The following is an 11,423-nucleotide window of genomic DNA, read 5'->3' as shown; positions in this document are numbered from 1 at the left end:
AACCTTGAAATCCTGTCAACATTCTTGTGAACCTTCTCTGCACTCTCTCTATTTTGTTTATATCTTTCCTATAATTTGGTGACCAAAACTGTACACAGTACTCCAAATTTGGCCTCACCAATGCCTTGTAAAATTTCATCATAACCTCCCTACTCTTGAATTCAATACTCCGATTTATTGAACAAATTATTGTAGAAAGCATGAAAATTATTGCCATTCCTGTTGGTAAAAATATTTTTGCAAATAAAATCCTCAACCTACACCTTATTTATTTCAGTACATTATAGGTTTGGTTAGATTTGAAATATACTTGACTCTGAACTTCGTCACATTGTATAAAGTCTTCTTTGAATCAAATTTCAAGCACTGAACAAATTTTGTATATGGGTAGTTTTTAGTATTTGCCCTACACCTATTGTTTACAGCTTGAAATGTTCCTTTGGTTTTCTTTCTCCTCATACATTTGCATTCTATGTTGCTTAGAATAGTCTTCATAGACCAGGGTGGCCATGGAGTAATGGGTTACTATGGCTCGCCTCTGAAGAAGCCCAACAAGGCCAGAAGGAATGTCTGCTGCCAGGGCCTCTGAATCCCCATGCCCCAAGACTGCTGCTGGCAGAGCGGCCTACAGCCGCTCACCCAGTCGGGCCCATGACCACCAGGCCTGGCGATGACCGTGAGGAAGAATGTGAGGATTCTGCTGGTCGGGGTACCTAAGGTTGGGAAGACATCTTTGATTGTGTCTCTGGTCAGTGAGAAGTTTCCTGAAGAGATTCTTTTATGAGCAGAAGAAATCACTATCCTGGCGGGTGTCACTCCAGAGAAGGTACCTACATCCATAGTAGATTATTCAGAACAGACAGAGGAGCAACTTCACAATGAAATTTCCAAGGCTAACGTGATCTGTATAATGTATGCTGTCAACAACAGAAATTCCATTGACAAGGTAATGAGTAGATGGATTCTTCTAATAAATGACAGGACTGATAAGGATAGCAGAATGCACCTTATACTGGTTGGAAACAAATCTGATTTGGTCGAACATAGTAGTATGGAAGCTATTCCTCCCATAATGAACCAGTACACAGAGATAGAGACCTGTGTTGAGTGTTCAGCAAACAAAAACTCGAAGAATATCTCTGAATTATTTTACGATGCACAGAAAGCTGTTCTGCATCCTACAGGTCCCCCTAATACTTCCCAGAAGAGAAAAAAGTGAAACCTGCCTGCATTAAAGTCTTCACTTGCATTCTTAAGACATCAGACCAGGATAACGATGTAAAGCTCAACTTTTTCAAAAGCATCTGTCTTAACAAACTTTGGAAGATATGAAGCAAGATGAGTAATGGTGTTGGTGATAATGGATTGACAGTGTAAGGATTTCTATTTTTGCATACACTATTTGTACAAAGAGGTAGACCTGAAACCACATGCACAGTATTGTGCAGCTTTGGCTATGGTGATGACCTGCAGTTTACCTGTGAATATCAATTAGCCATATTAAAAGTTCCTCTGGACTCCACAACACAACTGAATCACCATACATATCTTTTCCTACAAAGCATTTTTGAGTTGGATCAAGATTGTGTATTGTCACCAAATGAACTAAAAGATCGTTTCAAAATATTTCCTTATACTGTAAAACCTCGTTAGAACGCAATAGTTGGGGTCCAAGATTTCATACCGCATTACAGCCGAGTTGTGGAACAGATGCGTATATGTCAGATTCCGGAAGCAGAAAAACAGAATACTATGACTTAACCTGGATAATAAGACCCTTAAGACTTTTAAACTCCACATACAGGTGCACAATCCTTTATCCAGAACCCTTGGGGGACACTGTGTTCTGAATTTCAGATTTTTCCGAATTTCAGAAAGCCAGTTTTAAGCCCACCCGAATTGTGCTGCCGTATCCACCCCCACCCCCTTCCAGTTGCACTGCCATCTCCCCCCCCCCTCGCCCGCCCGACTCGAGTCACCAATCTCCCCCCTTCGCCCGCCCGACTCACACTGCCAGATTCCGCGCCCCCGCCTGTCATAAGAGTCAATTTTTGAGTTTGTGGCTGTTAGCCTGGCAACATAAAATTAATGTTTGGGATCCACAGACACCCGCGCTATAAGCGATTTCACGGATTAACAAATTGCGTTCTAACGAGGTTTCACTGTATGCCTTGGGAACCTGATGTCAATACACCGTTTGTCAAATGATAAAGGATAGGTCACTCATCAGGGCTATACTTGCCAATGGACGCGGACCACATACCTCCATGTTCAGCGATGTATAGAATATTTAGGTTGGCGTGGATACTCCATCCTAAGGAAGCAGGAATAGCCAGCAGCAGGCTATCACAATAATGAGAGGTAACGAATCTGCAGAAAAAAAAAACAATCGCAAAGATATGTGTTTCAGTGCAATATTATTGGCATGAAAAGCTGCGGCAAGACTGGAATTCGGCGAGGTTTTCTGGGCTAAAACTTAGCAAAACAAAGACAAATAAAAGAAGAACACAAATCACTTTATGCCATAAACACAACTTATGTATATGGAGAAGTAAAGTATTTATTGCTACATGAGGTTTTGTCTGAATCTGAGTTTATTTCTCCCTCTGCTACCACTTGTGATGTTGTTTGCCTTGTATATGATGTCAGCAATCCCAAATCATTTGAGTATTGTACAAGGATCTTTAAGCAAGACTTGATTGACAGCAAAGCACCATGTATTGTCGTAGCTGTAAAGTCAGACCTGCATGAAGCTCAACGAGGCCACAGCGTTTCTCCTGCTGAGTTCCGCAAATAAATACAAAATGCCACGGCAAAAAGCTATACCTGCAACACCGTTGGCCCACCAACCAAAGACTTCCTTGTCAAAATGACAAAGTTACAACGCAAGCTAACTTGAAGGCATTGACCTTCTGGCTTCAAGCAAGCTTTGGGGCCACAGTGTTTGCTGTCCTGGGATTTGCTATGTACAAAGCACTCTTGAAACAATGGTGATCTGAGGGGGCTGCTTCATTCATCACCACTTCAGCTTTATGCATCATTTCCAGAAGTGTCAATCAATATTCTATTTCTTCTTCTCTAATATTTGAGTAACTAATAAAGGCAAATATTTAATGATGATTTTAAAATCGCACAGCTCTAGGCGTACTTTCCTGTCTGGAATAGGTACATGGAAGAACATTAACATTTATATTGTGGGTCTAATGCTACAATGTTCTATTGAGCACAGGGCCCAGAACATCATGCATGGTATGCCCAAAGGCCTGAATTTTGTGGAATGGCCTTTCATTCATATATTCTACTCTGGTTGAGCACATTGAGAAAAATCAGTAGAATGCAGGGGACAAGAGTTCCAGGAGGAGGAGGAGGAGGAGAAGTGTTGGGTCAAGGGTTGGGGTATCAGAACCTCAAAGGTTCTGTTGGGTCAGGTTGAGATATTGGAATGGAGGTAATGGGTGGGGTCAAGGTCAACTACTGGGCTTGCAGTTGAAATCAGGTTGGAGCACAGTGGTCATGTCTGGGGGAAGAATTAGATGTTAAAAGAGTTCTTAAGTTTAGCAGGGGCCAGTGTACCATGAGATATTACATGTGCCTGCTTTACACCCTTGGCTACAAATGCATGAGTGAACGTTCTGGAGTGGGTTCCAGACTGGTGTCACTGCTACTGTCCATAATAAACATTGCACTAGGTGAATGATTTTCAAAGTTATAGTTTTTTGACGCTTGTAAAGATTGGTTCTCCTGTTTTTCCGCAGAGTGTGATGGAGATGAATAGTTCATACCTGGATGCTTTGTGACAGTCCAAAAGCAGCAGCAAACCTAGAACAGAAACAAGAAAACATATAGCAAGCTGCTGTGGAAATTGCCAATTACAACCATGGTTCCTGTAATGCTGTCATGAATAGTGTAATAGTTGTCTGAAAACCATAAAATGTCCAAAATATTTAACTACAATATGTCCAGTTACTTTTCTTTTACGGCTGCACAATTAATCTCTTCTTTGGCTTGGCTTCGCGGACGAAGATTTATGGAGGGGTAATGTCCATGTCAGCTGCAGGCTCGTTTGAGGCTGACAAGTCCGATGCGGGACAGGCAGACACGGTTGCAGGGGAAAATTGGTGGGTTGGGGTTGGGTGTTGGGTTTTTCCTCCTTTGCCTTTTGTCAGTGAGGTGGGCTCTGCGGTCTTCTTCAAAGGAGGTTGCTGCCCGCCAAACTGTGAGGCGCCAAGATGCACGGTTTGAGGCGTTATCAGCCCACTGGCGGTGGTCAATGTGGCAGGCACCAAGAGATTTCTTTAGGCAGTCCTTGTACCTTTTCTTTGGTGCACCTCTGTCACGGTGGCCAGTGGAGAGCTCGCCATATAACACGATCTTGGGAAGGCGATGGTCCTCCATTCTGGAGATGTGACCTACCCAGCGCAGTTTGATCTTCAGCAGCATGGATTCGATGCTGTCGGCCTCTGCCATCTTGAGTACTTCGATGTTGGAGATGAAGTCGCTCCAATGAATGTTGAGGATGGAGTGGAGACAACGCTGGTGGAAGCGTTCTAGGAGCCGTAGGTGATGCCGGTAAAGGACCCATGATTCGGAGCCAAACAGGAGCGTGGATATGACAACAGCTCTGTATACGCTAATCTTTGTGAGGTTTTTCCAGACTCTTTTGTAGTCTTCCAAAGGCGCTATTTGCCTTGGCGAGTCTGTTGTCTATCTCATTGTCAATCCTTGCATCCAATGAAATGGTGCAGCCGAGATAGGTAAACCGGTTGACCGTTTTGAGTTTTGTGTGCCCGATGGAGATGTGGGGGGGCTGATGGAGGACCTCAGTTTTCTTCAGGCTGACTTCCAGGCCAAACATTTTGGTAGTTTCTGCAAAACAGGACGTCAAGCGCTGAAGAGCTGGCTCTGAATGGGCAACTAAAGCGGCATCGTCTGCAAAGAGTAGTTCATGGACAAGTTGCTCTTGTGTCTTGGTGTGAGCTTGCAGGCGCCTCAGATTGAAGAGACTGCCATCTGTGCGGTACCGGATGTAAACTGCGTCTTCATTGTTGAGGTCTTTCATGGCTTGTTTCAGCATCATGCTGAAGAAAATTGAAAAGGCTGGTTCACTGCAAGCTCAACCTTCACTTCAAGCAAAAGTCCAGGAACAGTAAAGCCCCCAGAAAGAGGTTCAATGTTGGAAACTTGCAGTCAGACGAAGTGAGAGGAAACTTCCAGGCAAACCTCAAAGCAAAGCTCGAGGATGCAATCCGCCTCACAGACTCGTCCCCTGAAACCCTCTGGAATCAGCTGAAGACTGCCATACTGCAATCCACTGAAGAGGTACTGGGCTTCTCCTCCAGGAAAAACAAGGACTGGTTCGACGAAAACAACCATGAAATCCAGGAGCTGCTGGCAAAGAAGCGAGCTGCCCACCAGGCTCACCTTGCAAAGCCGTCCTGGCCAGAGAAGAAATGAGCCTTCCGTCGCGCATGCAGCCATCTTCAGCACAAACTCCGGGAGATCCAAAATGAGTGGTGGACTAGCCTCGCCAAACGAACCCAGCTCAGCGCGGACATTGGCAACTTCAGGGGTTTTTACAAGGCTGTAAAGGCTGTGTACGACCCCTCACCCCAAGTCCAAAGCCCGCTGCGCAGCTCAGACGGCAAAGTCCTCCTCAGCGACAAGATCTCCATCCTCAACCGATGGTCAGAACACTTCCAATCTCTTTTCAGTGCCAACCGCTCAGTCCAAGAACCTTAGGGACTCAACAGCCCTAAGGCTAGAGCTGGATGAGGTCCTCACCCGGGAAGAGACATATAAGGCAATTGAACAACTGAAAAGTGACAAAGCAGCAGGTATGGATGGAATCCCCCCAGAGGTCTGGAAGGCTGGCGGCAAAACTCTGCATGCCACACTGCATAAGTTTTTCAAGCTCTGCTGGGACCAAGGAAAGCTGCCTCAGGACCTTCATGATGCCATCATCATCACCCTGTACAAAAACAAAGGCGAGAAATCAGACTGCTCAAACTACAGGGAAATCATGCTGCTCTCCATTGCAGCCAAAATCTTCACTAGGATTCTCCTAAATAGAATAATATCTAGTGCCGCCGAAATTGTTGTCCCAGAATCACAGTGCGGCTTTCGCGCAAACAAAGGAACTACTGACATGGTATTTGCCCTCAGACAGCTCCAAGAAAAGTGCAGAGAACAAAACAAAGGACTCTACATCACCTTTGTTGACCTCACCAAAGCCTTCGACACCGTGAGTAGGAAAGGGCTTTGGCAAATACTAGAGCGCCTCGGATGCCCCCCAAAGTTCCTCAACATGGTTATCCAACTGCACAAAAACCAGCAAGGTCGGGTCAGATACAGCAATGAGCTCTCTGAACCCTTCTCCATTAACAATGGCGTGAAGCAAGGCTGCGTTCTCGCACCAACCCTCTTTTCAATCTTCTGCATAATTAAGCTAGTGGTTAGCAAAACACTATTACAGCGCTAGCGACCCGAATTCAAATCTGACGCTGACTGGAAGGAGTTTGTTAGTTCTCACTGTGTCTGTGTCAGTTTACTCTGGCTGCTTTGGTTTCCTCCCATGCTCCATAGATGCACAGGGAGAGTATGCCAATTGGACATATGGGTGTACTTGGGCCATGCAGGCTTGTGGACCAGTAGGGCCTGTTCACATGCTTCATCGTTCAATTTTTAAAAAAAAATCACAAAAAAAAAAGATTAAGATTCCTGAAACTTGATGTCCTTGCATTTCATTCTCTGGAAGTTAAAATCATTTCCCACAAAACTTTTCCATGATCTACCTTGCTGAATGTATCTTTCAAGCTGTCTTCTCCAAGTGCTCCCTGGTCAGTCATTCAACTCCCTCACCTCTTTTAAGACCCATTCTATTATGCCAAAAACAGTGAAACTCTGGAACGTTCAGCTGTCAATCCTGCCCCTCTCTCAACCAAGTCTCTGTAATATATTTCCGTGAACTAATCCGGGTCTTAAGCTTATCTGCCTTACCTGTTATAACTCCTTGCCTTAAAGAAACCGCCTCCAGTTCTACTGTGTTCATTAACTAGCCCCTGCCTTTTGTTTTGTTTTGGGCTTACTTGAGCTAACCTCTACCTTCTCCTTAACCTCCCCACCTACTGACCTATGGTTTCCAACACCTGCCATTGCTAGCCTATGGTTTCCAACACCTGCCATTGCTAGCCTATGGTTTCCAACACCTGCCATTGCTAGCCTATGGTTCCCAACACCTGCCATTGCTAGCCTATGGTTTCCAACACCTGCTATTGCTAGCCTATGCTTTCCAACACCTGCCATTGCTAGCTTAATCCCTCCCAAATGACACTAGCAAAACTCCCTGCAAGGCTTTCAGAATGTCCTTTGCCCACTCAGAGACATCCTTGATCCTGACACTAGGGAGGTATCATGCCATGCTGAATTCTTGCTCACTGTCACAGGTGTGCTGACGATGGGGCCCCCTATCACTAACACTCGCTTACACTTTACCCTCCCTACTGTACTGCAGAGCCAGTTGTGCTGCCACTGATGTAGCTGCTACCATTGCTTTTGCCAAAGAGGTCATCCCCTCAACAGTACCCAAAGGGGAAAATTGTTAGGCACAGGAGATTGCTACACGACAAGGCGGACAAATGTCCAACATTGCCAATGAACGTAGGATTGCTAAGAATCACAAACACGAGGAGTGATGATACTGTTCTGCATAGATAGAATTACCGTACATTTCAGCATATAAGTTGAACACCAGATAAGTCTACCCCCTTTTCCTCATTCTAATGGTTTTATTGCATGTCCAGCGTACAGGTCTACTCCCGATTTTTGGGATGTCCAACCTCCCAGCAACAACCCCAAATTTTTTTTTTACAAAACCCTAATCGCCAAGTAACAAAGCTGTAAATTAAGCAAGTAAGTAAACAAAAAAAACCTTTGCTTCTGGCCAGGAAGACGGTACTGGGTCCAAGTCTCCAGCATCAGCTTCAGCCGGAGTCGGCAGGAGCGGTGGCAGCCCACGGAGCAGGAGGGGCGGCGGTGACCTCAGGCTCTCAAGTAGGAGTGGCGACCTCGGGATCTACAATAGTAGAATGTCTGTGTGAGATATTGCGGCGCCCAGCGGTGGGCAGGTGTCAGGGAGTGGCAGCGCTGGCAGAAAGTGCTTCCAGCATGTGCCAAATCAACATCAATCTGGTTTCATCGTTGAATTTAAGGACTCAAAAGTATATCCGGTATATAAGTCGATCCCCACTTTGATAATTTTTTTTAGGGTTTCACGACTTGACTTATACACCAAAATATACAGTAAGCTAGAAAGCTCACAGCCAATTAGAGTGAATTTAGATGAAACCCACACAAGGAAAAGGTACTCTCGCAATATCTAAGGAGGTCCTAGATGAGCAATTGAATTGCCAAGTCATAGTAAGCTATGGACCAAATGATGATAATTGACATTAGTAGATTGGAATTTGGCAGAAAGCATGGAGAAGGTGAGCTGAATGGCCTACTCCTGTGCCATATGACTTAATTACTTTATAATAAGGGTTCGATTTATGTAGATAATGTCAATCATGCAATATCCCATTTAAGCAAAATTGTAGAGAAGTTGCAAAACCACTTATGTAAAACAATATTAGAAATCATTGAGAGTTAAAAGTTTGGGACCAACAATCAGAGGTCAAAGAGAAAGTTGGTGACTGCATGGTTATTCTGCAAAACACATGAGTGCATCATTAAATTGTGTACTGAGAGATTGTCAAACATGGATCTATGAACATGCCTCGAGCAAGGTTATTGCACATGCAAGATGTACCATTCAGCAAGGCTTGAAGGATAGCCATCAAAGACATACCTTTAAGTCTTCAAACGTTATAGGATGGTGCAGCTTGTATATGTGTATGGAGAGGAAACCACGTGGAAAACTCCCAAGAATGATACCAGCAGCCAAGGAGAGGGAATTCATGCTCAAATCACCTCTATGATTCTGGCCGACCACGCGTTCCAGGGGTCCGTGCTAAGATGGCGCAGGACCCCCTTCTCGGGGATGAAGTCAGCAGATTGGGAGCATCGTGACATCACTTCTGGTTTCGGGATTGCCGAAATGGAAGTGACATAAAAGTTGCCTGTAAAACTGATTAAAGCAGTTTTTTTGCTGACCACAGATGTTTGGCTTGTAGGAGTGGCGATGGCCCATGGAGCAGGAGCGGCGACATCGTTCTCCCGGCAGGGACATTGGTGACCCCGACAGTTCAGACATCTCTGAGCTCTACACCATGGGAGATGAACCAGCTCTGAGTGCCGTTGCCAGTGTTCTGGCCACACAGACCACGTGAGTGGTTCATCCAGGTGGAGGCACAATTCCACCTCTGCAATATTACCAGTGAAGCTACAAAGTTTTCATAGGTTGTCACGTCATTAGACGAGGAGTCAGCCATTAAAGTCTAACTCTTCCTGAGCAACCCTCCAGCTGAAGATTAGTTTGAGGTGTTCAAGAATTACAGGGTTCCCAAGACCCCTGTTCCAACAGTCCAACAGGTAGCTGCAACCAACAGAGCAACTATCTCGTCCACCTCAACAACTGCCCACAACCCCAGCAAAGGCCAGCAGCAGAACAGGTGGTGCTTCAACCACAGAAGGTGGGGTCGGAACACCAGCCGTTGCATCCCACTGTGTACCTACTCAGCCGACAATCATGGAAACTGCACCGCCAGCCACCAGTAATGGCTGCAGTGGTTGGCGAACACACAGGTCTCTTCTGCGCCATCGACCAGATCTCCGGATGAAGGACTTTGGTTGACACGGGAGCCAAACGCAGCATCCTGCCACCAAACACCTTTGAACAAGAAGCCTGGACTGAGGGGGCGTGGCAAGATGGCGTAGAGTCTAAACGTATAATCTCGACCTCTCTGGCCAGACCTTTAAGAACCTGTTTTTAAATCTTTGTTTTCAGGTTTAAATTTTTTAAAACTTATTTTAAAGTACCAAGGAATTGTTATGGCTATTAATGGTATAAAGATTAAACCTCAAGTACAGAAGAAACTACATTTTCGGAGTGTTGAAGATTTAGGGACCAAACAGTCTGCTACAACTTCAGGTTTGCTTTCTTTCAAGCGTAAACCACAGAGATTGCCTGTGGGAGCTGAAAAAATGACTACTACTCACCAGGAGAAGGACATCGCTGGAATTACCCATTCTCAGGAGGAAGGTGTGTGTGCCCCCGATGTGGATACCGATCCTGGCAGCCTGCCAACTTTAACTTTAATGGAGGGGGCACGCAAGAAAATGATTTCATTGTCTGAAATACCCCAGGATATACTCCAATCTGAATATTTTGGTCCTTTTTGTGAGTTTTTGAAGCAACAATGGGCTGTGGGGGGAGAACAGCATCGGCCCCCTGAGGAAGTCGGGGTGCCGTCGCTGGGAGTCCAGACTCGCAGTAAAACTGTTAAACTGCCTGTTGTTGAGATGCAGCAGGAGCCTCAGTTACCTGGTTCTGCCACTACGTTAGAGAAAGCAGGGCTGAGCTTTTCTGAATTACGATGTGAACAGCTAAGCCTTATCATTCAGCCTATGCGGAATGAAATGTCTCAGAGGCTCAGTTTGGAACTGGATACAGTTAAAATACGTGTGGAAGCATCTTGTGAGGATTTTAAACAATTTCAGCTGCTTTTTTGAAATGTCAACAACAAGTGGCTTCTAATACAGAAAAAGTGTTGGAGGTGGAAAAATCCGTTAAAGAATTGCGAGAACGTGAGAGGGAGTTAGAGAGGAAAGTAGATTATTTGGAGAATCAAAGTATAAGGAATAATGTGAAGATTGTTGGTTTGCCAGAAGGTATGGAAGAACAAGATCCTCTTTGTTTCTTTACCGAATGGATTCCACAAATACTGGGGCAGGAATTTTTCTCTGGAGGTCTGGTATTGGAAAGAGCTCATCGAGCCTTAAGAAGAAGACCTCTGCCTGGTGAACCACCGAGACCCGTGATAATTCAATGTTTGAATTATTTGGACAGAGAAATGATACTTCGTTTAGCAGTGCAAAACGCGAGACAATGACAAGCCCTGTTAATGATTCAGAATAGTATAGTTTTTTTCTATCTTGATTTGAGTCAAGAGGTTATTCAGCATCGGCGTCGATTTAATCTAGTTAAAGAAGTTTTGTGGTGTAAAGGCTATAAGTCTACTTTTCGCTATCCGGCAGTGTTGAAGGTGTTTTGTGGAGACTTTCAATCTCGGTTTTTTGAGAATGAGCGTGAAGCAATGAGTTTTGCTGACTCATTGCCAGATGTAAGAGGACAAATTGTCATTGTCTCCTAAAGAAAAATCTGATTGTTCTGGAAATGGAAGAAATGGCAGAAATGGGAGAAATGGGAATGGAAAGAGTCCGTATCCTTGAAATGGGGTCGCTGAGTCTGGAATCTCTTGGATGAA

General features: G+C 44.8%; 1 pseudogene; it reads left to right on the top strand.

The window, feature by feature from the left end:
* The first annotated feature begins 670 nt into the window (after window positions 1–670).
* On the top strand, window positions 671–2,994 carry LOC138754075 (mitochondrial Rho GTPase 1 pseudogene; annotated as a pseudogene).
* Window positions 2,995–11,423: the final 8,429 nt, after the last annotated feature.

The sequence above is a fragment of the Narcine bancroftii genome, chromosome 1, assembly GCF_036971445.1.
Source record: "Narcine bancroftii isolate sNarBan1 chromosome 1, sNarBan1.hap1, whole genome shotgun sequence".
Lineage (NCBI taxonomy): Eukaryota > Metazoa > Chordata > Chondrichthyes > Torpediniformes > Narcinidae > Narcine > Narcine bancroftii.
This window is presented reverse-complemented; position numbering and strand designations above follow the sequence as displayed.